Here is a 7,307-nt window from a genome sequence, read left to right on the forward strand (position 1 = left end):
TATTATAAATTAATTAATTATAAATTAATTAGTTAATAAATAAATTAATTTAAATATTAAGTATAATTTATAGGATATATACTTTCTTTATAATGCCATTACATATTTCTATTAATATGAAAAGTTTCAGAGCTTTTTATTCACTTTACTTTTTTGGGATTTTATGAACTGAAAAATGACAGTTTTCGTGAGAATGACCCATATATGATATTTATGTATTTCTGACGATGTAAAAACAAGTAAAATATATTTTGGTAATTTTTTACTTATTAAAAAGGGTGCAATAGTTACTGAAAAATCTGATAGATTATAGAAATTACATTTGTTCTAAAATATAAAGTCCCAAAATATATTTTTTTAAGTTTCGTTTTCATTCATATTCAAAAGTTCATCAATAAATGATTTAGTAAATTATAGACATTTCGATGAGAAATAACTGCTTCTTTCAGATCTAAATAACTGCAAAAAAGTGCAAATTTGAAAAATTGTTGTTTGGAAGTGAGCCGTGTTTGAAAGACTTTTGCTTTAACGCAGAAAAAGACTACAGTGTTTTATGATGTATTTCATAAAAAAGTTTAAAAAAAAGTTAAGGGAAACTGAAAAAAAAGGAAACATTCATAACATAAGTTATTAAAATGCTAAATATAACATGTTTAAGTTATTTTGACCTAAAATTAACACAAAAAAAAAAGAAGTATGACAAATATATTTATTAAAAATTCAGCATCAAAGGGTTAAAAATACATTTTATCTCTTTAGTGTCGTTAAGAAAACGCCATCTACTAAAAACTCAAGATCGTTAAGTACAAAATGTGCTATAAAAAATAGAAAAATAAAAGTATTTTTGCTTTAATTTTTAGAAAAAAAATAAACAAGGAATGCTTCTGCAGTCTTTTTGTTAACAAAAGTAAAGAAACCAACATTTATACAAAGACGGTTTCATCCAAATTGCATCAATGACAACACTCCCAAGTGAATAAACTTTAAATCGTGCCCTGAAGTGAAATGCGATTCAGTAATGGTATTTTCTTTCAGGAAGAAAAAGATGTGTATTAATGTTTTGTTTGCTTAACTTTGGTGTATTTTGCGGATTACATTGAGGTATTTGAAATTACAAAAGAACTCTGCTGCTTTATTTCAAATTTATTTAAAAATTAAAATGCGAAAATAGTTGAATTTTTATGCAAAATTTGAAGAATTTTTATGCAAGATTTCGTCAAGGCTGGTATAAACACTTTTATCACAGCTACAGATTCAATTAAAGCTTTAACGAGGTTAAAATGAATATATATATATATATATACACACAATCTTCCTTTTCTTGAAATTGCGTTTAAAAGATTTTGCGAGCCATTTTGCATGAGAAGTAAGACTCTCACTTTCAATTGAAGAGCACGAAAAAAAGTAATTCTACCATGTGGTAGAAAATTTTGACAGTTTGCACTAAAAAAGTACTGTTAAGATTTTCAGATCCATTTACGGTAAAAAGTACCGGCACTCTGAGTGTCGATATTCTGAGTGTCTGAGTGTTTTTACCAGAACATGTTGCTGAAAAAAAATGATTTACTAGAATTTTCACTGTAAAGTAAAATCACAGAATTTATTTAAATAAATATCATGATAAAACTTACTGTATACTTTACAGTAAAAATGAATTTCACGATGAAATGGATTTTATGGAGAATTCTCCCTGCGTGCCGGTACTTTATACCGGGATATTTTTAACAGTTAAGATAAATTAAAATATAATTGTAAAATGTTGTTTGAGAATGATTGGAAGCTTTTAGTGAATTATGAAGCATTTTTACAGGACATAGAATAATTTAATATCACTAGAAGTGCCGAAGAGACGAAAAAAAGTACCTAAACTTTTTAGAAACGTATCAGTTGCTATATCAATAGATAGAGCGTTTTAAAGATATTAAAATGTTATTGCGTTTTAAAGATATTAAATGTCAATGTTGTATATTTTTAACATTAGCTTTTATGCTGTCATAACACTACAGATTAGTCGTAACTAAACGCATACACTAATTACCTTGAAATTTATATAGTTTAATCAATCTGCTTTCTCTTCTTCAAACAGATTGATTGCAAATAAATTTTTCCACAGCACTTTATTTAATTGACACAAATTAAGGCGTTTCTCATTACTCATCAAATGAAGCCATTGAGAATAACTTTGCAAAAGCAGAAACTTTTAAGAAACTTTTCTCATGTCAATCAATACAGCAACCTCTGTCATTCCGGTCTCAGACGAGTAAACATAAAAAGGAATGTCGCCAAGAGATTAGATAATACCAACAATCGAACAGTTCAACAATCTGAATTAATCCCGTGATATGAAGACAAAAGAAACATAAAACTCTCACTTCAGAAACATCCTTATGGCAATTTAATATGCCCATTTGGCGATATAATCCTCTTTTTTTTTCGATTCAGAAACACTTTCACTTTTAAATCCACACTAATGGATAGTGATCTTTAAACTTAGACATAAAAGGTCAAAGCTCCTGTTCCCATACAGATATGTTCGTATTTATAACAAGGAAGGTTTGTCTCTTGAATCTGTATTGATTAATGAAATCTTATTGAATCTGTATTGAATATTGAATAAAAAACATTGCATACCGAATAAAAAGAATTGGATATTTAAAAAAGTCATACTTAATTAAAAGAATTGAACACGCCGTAATAGCCCAGTGGTTAGAGAGACAAACTCCAGTCCGGAAGGGTCGGGGTTCGCTCCTCGACTCCCATAATGAATCATCGGGTACGTGTGGGTATATGTTTAACCTGTAGAATAGAAAGTCCAGGGGTAGGTCGCTGAGAAGTTCAATGGAACTGGATAAAATTTCGTTCCTCTTCAGGTCTTTGTCTAAACTGAGGAAGTAGACTCACGACTGAGTAGTGCCGCCACCTACACATGGAGCTCTAAGTTAAAACCTACTTGCTGTGAAATTTTATCAAACGGAAGGCGCACCCTCCTGTTACCTATTAATTGTATTAAAACAATTTTTTAATATATAATTTAGATCCTCTTCGGCTTTGTTAAGCCTAGTTTGAATTCATATTATAAGAAACTTATTTTATTTTTAAAAATATATGCATTCCTAAATTAATGATTCTTACTTTATCTTAAAGTAATTTATTGACTCATATGCGTATCATATCTTATTGTAACTTTAAATTTGGGATAAATTAAATAGCAGAATTGGTTTAGGCTACTTTGCACCAAGTGGTGTAAGAGAACATTCGTGGTGCAGAGAGGTAAGGATTATGTATGGTGTTTCACTACACCATTTTAGTGTAATGAAGTTGCCGCCATTTTTGGCATTGATTTACAATAATTTTTTTTAAAGTGTATGCATTATGTTATTACTTAGAGACAACATAATAATGATAGGGATATCATAGTGATAACATAACACTTGGTGATAACATAATAATATTTTACTTAATTTTACTTAAAAGAGTATGGGTTCGAGTATATTAACAAAGCAAAAACAATGAAAAGATGGACGCCAGTCTTAAATGTGAAATTATATCGGAAATAATAAACTAATTATCAATGCTAAAATTCAGATGATAATATTTTCGTGAAATAGTGCCTATTCCTTACATAGCAAAAATCCTTTAACGTGCAAAAAAAAAAGAAAAGAAAATAACAATAAACTTTGGAATCCATACAACTCACACACGTAAAATAGTTCAATTGTAAAAAATACATAAATAAATAAATCGCTTTTACTTATGTTCTTAACAGACCGTTACTTGAAGCACGCGTTCGTAAAATGCTACTTGGGCTTGTTATTAATGCAAAATATAAAATTGCATTTGTAATGATAAATTTTAATATCAACATTTAAATTCAAAGAACACCTAGTTTCATAAAACAAAGAGAAAACCTCTATAAAACGAAATAATATACCAATCGTCACGAATATCTTAATCTACTTACAATTTTTAGAACTTTTTTACATTCGGACTAAAATAAGTCATTTTTATCTGAAAACTTTTAAACGTAAAAAACGATAAATGAATAAATCGTCTGCTATGAAATGTCTACAACTTGCACAAGAAAAATAGTTTGATTGTAACTACGAAAAAAAGTAATATCGCTTTCAATTTCGATCACAGTAAACCGTTACCTTAAACGTGCATTCGTAAAATCTTATTGGGTGGTGTTTTGAGCGAAAAATTTAAAATTGCATTTGAAATGATACCAACATTTAAATTCATTTTTTATAAAACAAAGCGCATTCCTTCGTAAGACAAAATAATATATCAACCTTCACGAATATTTCACTCAGTGCATACTCCATTTCTACGAATATTTCACGTTAGGAATAAAATAAAAAAAATTAAATGCTTAATTTTCATCTAAAAACCATTCAGAGTAAAAGAAAATCGTTTGTTGTGGAATTTTTACAACTCACACACGAGAAATAACTTGATAGTAAAAAAAAAGAAGCTAAATCACTTTCATTTTCGCTCTCGGCAAACCGTTACCTTAAACGTGCGTTCGCAAAATGCAATTAGGGTCACACGAGGGACCCAACAGGCCAACGAGATAGGTTTAGACTGAGATTATATCGTTGAAGGGGAAACTTGGTAATAACTATCCACTTGGCGCTCTAATCTTTTTGGTAATCAGAATTTCCTTATTATACGATCACCAAAACACGTTCAGCTCCCATTTTGATTGTTCGGGACTCCACCCTCAAACGATAAATAAATCCTTCGAAATAATAAAGAAATTATTATTTCCGTTTTTAAATTCACGATTTTTGAATGCGATTATTCCTTGAGTGGCGGCAAAAAGTAGCAAGGAACAAAGAATTCTACTTTACGCTATGTATTCAAACTTTTAGGTCTGAACGTGAAAAAACGATATGGTCGGTTATTGGAAACCCTTTCCTCTACTACAGAAGTCTTTAAGCTCATAAAAAATATTATATTATAATTTTTTATTTATTTTAAAGTTAAATTTTCTTCGTGAAATTTTTTACCTAAATATTTAAATATTTCACTCTTCTGAGATATATGAGCTTTAAACTGCGGATTTCCTTTATTTTTCTCAACTATTACTTTATTTTATAACGATCGTTGAACAGCTGACCAATTTCTAAGTTTACGACTACCAATGTTCAACTCCATGTTCTTGCAATTTTGAACCCTATCCAAGGGAGCTCCCAGATCAAGCAGGGCTCGAAAAACAGCCCATCCGCCCGTCCTCGACGGTCAAAAATTCTCCGCGGACAACGAATTTCTCGAATCCGACGTCCGCGCGGACGGCCATTTTCCCGTTAATGTTCGTGATACATTTTCAATTTTTGTTATCTTACAAGAGTCTTGTAAGTTACAAGGCAGCAAAATGACCCACAATACAGCAACATACTGCGCATATATTGATGTTTTCTCTGTCTGGGAGTACTGCAGCGGTTGAAAGGGGCTTTGCAGCAATAAACTTACAAAAAAACACAATACGTACTGGTCTTAAACAAGAAGCTTTAAAAGCAATTATGAACATCTACCTAAATGGAAAACCCCTTTCAGATTTCTGTTCAGAAACCTCTGTAAATCATTGGCTTGATTGTGGAACTGGCAAACGTCATATTTGATTCATTTAAAAAACGCAGTACCCTCGGATAACTTGACATTCCAGATAACTTGACCCTTGTCATTTAAATTATTTCATAAAAGAAATACTAGGTTACTATTAGTAACCTAGTATTTCTTTTATTACTGTATAATGTAATCCTAGTAACGACTAATTCATTGTGCAATTTATATAAATGTTTGTAATAAATAGGAGAAAATTATATTTTTATTTATTTCGAAGCGACGGGTTAGTTTCAACGGAGGACGGGTGCATTGTTGGACAAGCCGTCCTCGGGGACGGGTAAAATTTCTGAGTTTTTTCGAGCCCTGAGATCAAGTATTGAGAGAAATATGCCATCTTCGAGGAATTTTTGATGGAACTAACCCGCATTTGAGTTACATGGTGAGGAAGACCACGAAAACCTTCCATGGTTAGCCTGGTGGCAAGTGGACTCTAATCCATGATCCCCCTATCACTCAGAATATTTTACACCAGCACTGTTCGCATCGTATCATTGGGATTTAAGCCCATATCACCTCATTGGGAGGCTAGTGCTCTGTCCCATGAGCCCCCATTCCCCCAATCCAAAAATTTTCCAAATCCATCCAAATTTTTTGTTTAGATTTGTGGTTCCCTTTTGAGTTTATAAGTGAAATTTCTGGCTAACACATACATACATTTCGCTATATGTATGCATGCGTTAGCCAAACTTACTTCAATTATAGTCTGAAAAAGTTTTATCTGAAGTGTTATACTTTATAGCTGTTCCTTGTATAAATCTTGTATGAGCATAATATTATTTTTTTTCTCTAGTTATTTGAATGATCTATTCATAGTTTTATGTCATACTTCTTTTAAGCATTATGATGTAAGTTTCAAATTTAATTTTAACATACTTTTCTTGTAAATAATTTTTATCTACTATTTTCAAATTTATATTTTGCTATATGTTTAAGTAAGCCTAAGTTGTACATTATTAGTTTTCACTTGATTGCGTTCGAGTAGCAAACAAAATTTGACTCGTAAAGTCAAATTCTGACTGAAAATTAAAAAAAAGATTGCTACCGAATCTTTATGAATTATGCACTATTGACATGACGTAAAACAAGCTACTTTACTTTTTTTAAAACAAAATCGGAATTTACTGTGATTTGTTTTGCATAAAAAAGTTTCAAGTTCAATACATAAAGACATTATAAAGGCATATTATTTATTATTAAACTATTACGATAAACAAATTTTAAAGGAAACTAGAAATTGAGTTACTTAACATTTGAAATTAAAAGTGACTATAACTACTATTTAATTGATATTATAATTATTGTGGTCTATAATAATTGCTTGGTTTGTTGCTAAAAACAGTTATTTAATTCCTTCATTATAAAATAATGCATTAAACAGAACGTTTGCACTAAAATAGTCCCTTTTCAAAACTCATCAGATTACGATACGTATTTTACATTCATATTTTGCATTTATGTACTATAAAATTAACCTGCCATGAAATAATCTGCTTAGCTTTATTTTTTTCTACTAATTCACATAATACAGTGCTATACGGAGCAAAAACATTTCGGGTGAAATTACCGTTCTGTATGATAATAAAATGTTTGATGAAGAATAAAAAACATAACTCCAGTATAAAACTACTATATACTTGGTTAAACCATTCATTTTGTATTTTTCGTTCACATGGTAACGG

The sequence above is a fragment of the Parasteatoda tepidariorum genome, chromosome 2 (assembly GCF_043381705.1).
Source record: "Parasteatoda tepidariorum isolate YZ-2023 chromosome 2, CAS_Ptep_4.0, whole genome shotgun sequence".
In the NCBI taxonomy this organism is placed as follows: Eukaryota; Metazoa; Arthropoda; class Arachnida; order Araneae; family Theridiidae; genus Parasteatoda; species Parasteatoda tepidariorum.